Here is a 7,926-nt window from a genome sequence, read left to right on the forward strand (position 1 = left end):
TGCTACCGCAGCACCACCAGACCCAAATTCAGGTCTTTGTCAGCTATAGGACCCCTTCAAGAATCAAGACATCCACTCAGCCTACTTGGATCTACTTAAATAAATCAAGATAAAACCAAGCACCCTAGTTTTGCGTGACTTTAATTACCAGTCCACTTGACGGGGTAAATTATATGTGTTTTAACTCACTTTCCCAAAGGTTCCTGGAGTTCTTTAACTTCAGTGCCCTGGACCAGCTGGTTGACACACCCATAAGGGGCTCAAACATCCTAGATCTGGTGCTCACCAACATGGGGGACTGCTGCACTACCCCCAGAATGTGGCCATCCCTGGTGAGATCTGACCACAAATCAGTCTTGCTAGAGGTAACTATAGCACAAGACACCCCCCCTTAGCAAAAACTACACTAAAAAACGTATCCAAGGCCAATTACAACCTCTTACGTGAAAGCATAAATAGCTTCATAGCCCCTCCCCCCACTAATGGAACAGGCACCTGTGCTGAGTTATACACCAATGCTTTATAAGAGAACATGTACAGTTGTATTGACTCTGCCATACTTGACAGAAACAAAGCAAGTTCTTCAAGGAAAAAAACTGCCTGGTGAACAACTGGCATTAATAGGCTATGCAATAGGAGAAATAAATTGCTGTCAAAGAGTGGGAAGGAATGGTCTCAAAATTGGAAATACTCCCTCCTCAACTTAAACAAGAAAATAAGACCACTAGTGAAGTCCTCCAAAGCTAACTACTAATCCAAATTGGCTTTCCTAACTAAGGATAACCACAAAGCAGTCTTTAGTTACATCTGTAATCTCACAGGTAAGGCCCAGATTTGTGCTGAACTCATAGTTAATGGTACAACATATACAGAACCTGTGGATATAGCAAATCTGCTGGCTGACAGGGTCAGTGAAAACTTCACTGCCCTGTCCACCCCACATATACACCAAAGAATCCATAACACGTTTCCCCAATCTAGTATCTCTGAGGAGCAGGTCTTAAATGCCCTCTCCAAGGCCAAAAATGCAGCCTCTGTCAGACCAGACAACATCCCAGGCTGTGTTGAAAATGGGCTAAAATAGAAATTAGCACCAGTAATGGGCACACTTTTCCTTCAGAGCCTAAGCACTGGCTTCACCCCAGTGGAATGGGAAAACAGCTACCATCATCCCTTTGCATGACGTGGGTGTATCCACAGACCCTGGGAACTATAGACTCATTAGCCTGACCAGCCTTATCTGCAAGACCATGGAACAAATCATTATGGACCTTATTAACAAAGATATAGGAAATCTCTAAATGCTCGACCCCACCCAGTTTGGCTTTGTCAAAGTGAGATCATCCCTGTCAAACTTGGTGGACTTCTTCGAGACAGTTACCAAAGCCCTTGACAAGGGCAAATCTGTGCATATGGCCTACCTATACTTAGCCAAGGCCTTTGACACAATCCCCCACTCAGGAATCATTGATAAACTCACCCAGTTGGGTATCAACCCATATACTGTCAGGTGGGTTGCAAACTGGCTCACTGATAGAACTCATACTGTCAGAATGGGGGACTCCAATAGTGTTACACATGGATCAGTTTTTTGGACCCCTACTTTTCAGAATCAACTTCTCCGATATACAAATTAAAACTAAAGGACTGTGGTTGATAAAGTTTGCTAATGACTGCAAACTGGGAGCAATCATTGAAAGCCCTAGCAATGTCAACATCCTGCAAGAAGGTCCTGCAAGAAGGTCTTATACAGACAAATGACTAAAGTCATGGTCTTAAACTTAAAGTAAAAAAATGTGTTATCATCCCCTTCAGCAAGGGTGATGTTCCTGCAAACTAGCAGATCAATAGCAATACCCTAAGGACACAGATAGTGGTGAGAGATCTGGGCACACAGGTTGACAGCAACTTTAACTTCAATCACCATGTCTCCACTGTAGTAAGAAGAACATTTTATATTGCTCATCTCATAAGTAAGGGCATTGCCTCCAGAAAAAAAGAGGTTATAACCCCATTGTACTCTCCCCTCATCAGGCCAATAATAGAGTACAGCATTCCCTTTGGTATCTTCCTTTCCAAACACCTGCAGGAACTGGAGAGACCTCAAAGGTTCCTTACAAAGAAAATTCAGGTCTTCAAGATCTGTCTTATGTGGACAGACTGAAATCATTGTCACTTTGCTCTGTGTTGTCCAGACTGCTCAGAGGTGACCTGCACTACTGAAATCATTGTCACTTTACTCTGTGTTGTCCAGACTGCTCAGAGGTGATGTGCTTTGCATATACAGCAATCTCTGACCCAGCTTTAATGGAAATGCTGCACATTCACAAGTGAAATGGCACACAGGCCACTCGCTCAAAGAATCTTAACCTGGTATGTGATATCAACAGAACTTGCTGGAGAGACAGATTGCCTCATGGAGGTTGCCCTACCTTTGGAACAAACTTCCTATTCACGTTAAACAAAGTCTATCGTTGACCCTATTTAAGTGTAATTTGGACGACTGGATGAGTAACTGAAAATTCACCCTGGGAGTTCCACCTGTTTCCATCTTGGACAGGGGCAATATATGCTGATTTTAATGTCTACTTGAACTAGACACCATTGGGAACATGGGTTGAACTTGGCTAGGCTTGTAAGGGCCCTGGGGCCGTTAGCCTAGTAACCTCCTATGATCCTATGATCCTATAAGATGAACCTTATACACTACTGTGTCATAAAGAACATAGATGAACCTTAGGCACAATGTCAAGCTAGCTATTGTTCAATGCTTGGTATTAATTATATGTACAGATGTATGTGAAACTGTTATATAATAGGTATCTTCATCTTTAAGGGTCTGGTATACACGTGACCCCGAATTCTGTGTCAGTCTGAATTAAAGATTTTTGTGTTCTCTTCTACGTCTACTACCTCTTCCTTATGTATTCTGACAATACGTATAGCATGCAGGTGCACTTATACTATACTGTAGCAGAATAAAGGGACATGGTGTCAGAAAGAAACTTATTTGACACTAGAAGCTGTATATTGTACTGTTCTTCTATTCTGAAGGTTGGGCTGTTTATGCAGTTTCTGTTTTTTTTTTTTTTTTTTGGCCATAATGCAGGTGCCTAAATCCCAAAGGTTTCTGTATCACAGTAAACCTGTGTTATACACAGACCACTCCTATTCTATGGCCTTCTGGTGGCAGTGGCCAGAGTGAGGAGATATGTCTCACTGAAGTAGTTGTACACAAATGCTGAAGCCCAGGGGAGCAGTTAATGCTAATTAGCCATGTGTTCTCCCAAAGAATAGAAACGAAAAGGTCGTCACTTAGCCAAATTCCAGTGAATCGTAACAAAAGTCCAAAGGTAAAAGAATAAAACGTCACTGGAAACTGCTGTGTATATAAAAGAGTTTATTCCATATACCAAGAATAAAACGTTATGAGCGCTTTCGGGTCAATACCCTTCATCAGATAAAACATATCATTATACACTCATATTTAAAAAACATTGTAACCAATCAACACGGATTCAATAAAAAACCCGCCTCTTCCTGAGTACAGCAGTTCTGGATGAACTCAGTTTAGAGAATCACTCTGCAAAGGTTGTTTTTCCCCACAGGGAGGAAAAAGTGTACCTGCCTTTTGATGGAATATACCATTCATCACACTTCACAGCTCATACTGTGATTATTCGTACAGTGGACTCATGAGAAAGTGTGTGTGTGTGTGTGTGTGTGTGTGTGTGTGTGTGTGTGTGTGTGTGTGCAATGTGTGTTGGGTGCCTATGCCAACACAGTGTGTAGGCAGGTAGGCACAACACTAGCACTGTCAGGTCTAGCAGCTCACTGTTGAATTCAGAGACATAATAATTAGCTGCTGGCGAGTTGTCCTCCGTGTAGCCTTACTTTGTCTCTGAATCAGAGATTCTCTCTATTGTCGGTTCATATGTTCATAGGTAGGTACTAGGCTATTGGCCCTAGGGCCTATACAAGCTTAGCCAAAAAGGTACCCTGGCTTTCACCACCCAAAAAAATTATTTTCCTGTGCCCCTGTCGAGCAGAGCCACAAATGTATTCCCCAGGGTTACTTTCCTATTGCTCATCCAATCATCAAGATTTACTTGAAGAGTGCTAATGAGGAGCTTTGTTTGATATAGATAGGTAGTTTGTTCCAGAGTATGGGAAGTCTCTGGGACAGGAATCTATCCCTCCAGCATGTTCTGTTTATTGTGGTGACAAGGTTTAGGTCCCTAGAGCGTGTAGCTTGGAGAGACTGGGATTTCTTTAACTGGAGCATGTCCAACAGCTCTGAGTTTGACATAGCTTTGTATGTTAGGCAGAGATTGCCTCTGAGTAGGCGATATGTGATGGGGTAAAGCTGGAGTTTTGTGAGACGGTCTGCGTAGGGCATCTGTTTGAGGCCAGTAGTCCTCTTTGTGAGGTATTTCTGTGGCCTTTCCAGTTGTTGTAGATGTCTTGTGAGGTACATAACAAAAGGGGGGTTGTACTCCATAATGGGTCTAATGAGTGATGAGTAGAAGGGAACAATGACCTCTTTTTTTTCCTGGATGAGAAACCTTTTGTGATGAGGTGTGCCATGTAGAAGGATTTCCTGACTACTGTGGTGATGTGATTATCAAAGGAGAGACTACTGTCCACCTGTGTCCCAAGGTCTCTTATCACACTTTCAGTGTTAAATAGACTATCACTTATGTGGTAGCTCATGGGTACAGAGTTTTACCAAAGGGGATGACAATGCACTTTTTGGCATTGAGCTTCAGGCCATGTCTTTGACACCAGGCATCTGTCTCAGTGAGGCCCTTTTGTAGGATGTCCACATCATTAGGAGTTTCAATTATGGCTCCTAGTTTTCAGTCATCTGCGAACTTCATTAGCCAAAGACCTTATGTGTTAGCCTGTACTTCAGAAAAGTAGATACCAAACAGGAAAGGACCCAGGTCTGAACCCTGTGATACTCCACTTGTCACTGGTCTGAAGTAGGATTTGGAGTCTGCTACTTTCGCAGTGTGGGTTCTGTCAGTGAGCCAGTTGGCAACCCATCTTGTGAGATAGGGATTTATACCTAGTTTTGTGAGTTTATCTATAATTCCAGAGTGGGGGATGGTGTCAAAAGCCTTGGCGAGATCTAGATAGGCTGTGTAAACCACCTTACCTTCATCTAAGGCTTTGGTGACTGCTTCAAAGAAGTCAGTCAGGTTTAGGAGACATGATCTGCCTTTTAGTAACCCGAACTGGGTGGGGTCCAGAGTTTGGAGATTACCAATATCTTTGTTTATATGTTCTATGATGATACGTTCCATGGCCTTGCAGACCAGGCTCATTAGGCTAATGGGGCGGTAGTTACCGGGGTCCATGTTGGCTCCCCCTTTGTGGAGTGGGATAACCATTGCTGTGCACTATTCAGTGGCACAAAGCCTGAGGTGAGGCTATGATTGAACATGGTGCTTAGGTGGGGTGCCAGTTCATTCTGTAGTTCATGTAGAATGCAGCCTGGGATGTTGTCAGGTCCCATGGATGCTGTGTTCTTGGCTTTGGAGAGTGTGGCTTTTACCTGGGCAGCCATGATTACAGGAACTTTGCATTCTTCCGGTATAGAGATGGACCCTTTAGGGGGGGGGGGGGTAAAGTTAGCACTGAACCTATCTGCCAGGATGTTGGCAATATCAGTTGGTTCTGTATATTTAGTGCCATTGTGCTGTAACTCAGAGCAGATCTGTGTATTCCGCTCAGCAAACAGTCGCAACTGAGGGTCCTAACAAAAGATTAAATCTGGGAGGGACTTTAAATTGTATTAGCATATTAGCGAGCTACTGATAACATATTTGCCTAGATTAGTAGTCCATTTAGTGGGTGTGATACTTTAACTATGCTAGTGTACTCTTAGATTTGTGAGTAGAAGCATACAGTGTTACAGTACAATCCCAAGTGCTTATTTATTTGTGTTTTCTGTTACAATTTCAGTAGTGGCAACTTAAATGAAACAAAATACATTAGCCAAAGGGTTTTAAATCTCAAACTTATTGTTGCTTTGAATATTTTGTTGATTTTTAATCACGTGTCTGATACCTGTTTGTTACTGTTGCTAGGAGCCAATGTATTTCTGTATTGCTTACTATAATACAAATTCTCTCTCTCCTGTTCTCCAGCTTTCTTGCCCTGCATTACCCTTTGTGACTACGCCTGGTTGGACGCCTAGACTTAAAATCAATTAAAACAATCTCTACTGCCTCATCCCCTTTACGGGAATATAACCAAGCTTCTCCTAGACGTATAACCACTGAAGGAACTAAGAAAGTATGTGCAACTGCTGCGAAACCTCTGTATCATTTTATTTGCCTAAAGTCCTGCTAGGTGTTTCAGCACGCACCCTTGCCAGGAAAGCCAGCAGCCAAACCCTTCTTAATTCTGTATCCCCCATACTTGCCCCTCTTCTAGCTCCCTGATTTACACTAGCCTCTCTTCTCTCCTCCCAATCCAGGGATTACCCTGGTGGAGCCACAGGTGTACGTTAGCATTTGTCCAATAGATGGCATCCTCTCCTCACTATTTTTGACTTCCCATATCTTCGCTTTACTTTCTTGTCTTCTGTATAGTTCTAAATTCTCTAACTTCTCTCTCTCTTTTTCTTAAACATCAGGCCCACTCTATCCTACTATATCCCTGTCCCCTGTACTTACCTTCTGCAATAACACTCCACTGATTGGTTCTCGTTCTTCTCCTGCCTTCCTTTGGCTCTTGGCTCTACCCGCTCCTTTTTGCCCTTTGGGCTCACTCTGCTCCCCTACCCTGCCCCCATATCCCACCTGCCCCCAGCACCTCTACATTTATTCCTTCATAACCACACCCACTACCCTGCCTGGCCAATTAGCCTCCATTACTCTGTCAACACCCACTTCCTAATCCCACCCATATCAACCATCACTCAACTCTCCATTCCTTCACTAATATTAGAGTCTTACCTGCCCCTCTGTAACATAAAATTCTCTTGCACCTGTAAATTACTCAGCCACAACATACCTACTCTTAACAGCCCTATCCCACCATGCTTTCAAAACCCTCATCCTTCTCCATTTTACTACTACTTCTCAACATATCCTACATCTACTACCTCACCCAGCCCATTAATACTAACCACTCACAATCCTTCCATATAACCAACCATTTTACCTCACCACTCTTATACTCACACATCCCAATATCTCCCTACCTATATCCTATAAAAAAACATCTACTCTTTCCATACAAACTTATTACTCCTCATAAATATTCTACCCCCTTAGTAACTAACAAATCCTTCACAATTATAATAAAGCTCAACCTATATTCTAAGCAGTCCAACTACCTCTCCAACCTAATCCTACATCTAATTACCATTCTATTATCTGGAGATATTCACCCTAACCCAGGCCCCCCACCACCACCCACTATAGACAAGTCCATACTACTGAAATAGCTCAGTTGGGAGAGCATTAGACTGAAAATCTAAAGGTCTCTGGTTCAATCCTGGGTGTCAGCAGCATGTGTTTATGAGATTTCAACCCAGCAGTCAGGTCTTTGTCAATATGTGTGTTTCAAAGTCTGATCCTCAACATATACATTAAAAATTAAAAAAAAGGGTTGGGAGGATGGCTTAATGGCTAAGGTATTTGCCTTACAAACACAAGGTGCAGGGTTTGAGTCTTACAAGGGATAATTGCCTAGGCTTAAAATGGCTCGGAAGGGCAGTTAGCTTAGTACTAAAACTATAAAACTATGAACTTACCTCTTTAAACTCCCAAAGTATAGCTAACAAAATCCCAAACCTCCATGCCTGGCTTATATATAATAAACCTGACATCCTGTCCATCTCTGAAACTTGGTTAAAACCCCATATAAAAGATTCTGAAATAACACCACCTAACTATTCTATCATTAGTA

General features: G+C 42.6%; 1 non-coding gene across 1 annotated transcript; it reads left to right on the plus strand.

The window, feature by feature from the left end:
* Positions 1–7,452: 7,452 nt before the first annotated feature.
* On the plus strand, positions 7,453–7,525 carry TRNAF-GAA. Its single transcript has one exon. It is a non-coding gene; the product is annotated as a tRNA-Phe (tRNA).
* The last annotated feature ends 401 nt before the right edge of the window (positions 7,526–7,926 follow it).

This window comes from Protopterus annectens, chromosome 2.part2 (genome assembly GCF_019279795.1).
Source record: "Protopterus annectens isolate FY-2018-M chromosome 2.part2, PAN1.0, whole genome shotgun sequence".
Lineage (NCBI taxonomy): Eukaryota > Metazoa > Chordata > Ceratodontiformes > Protopteridae > Protopterus > Protopterus annectens.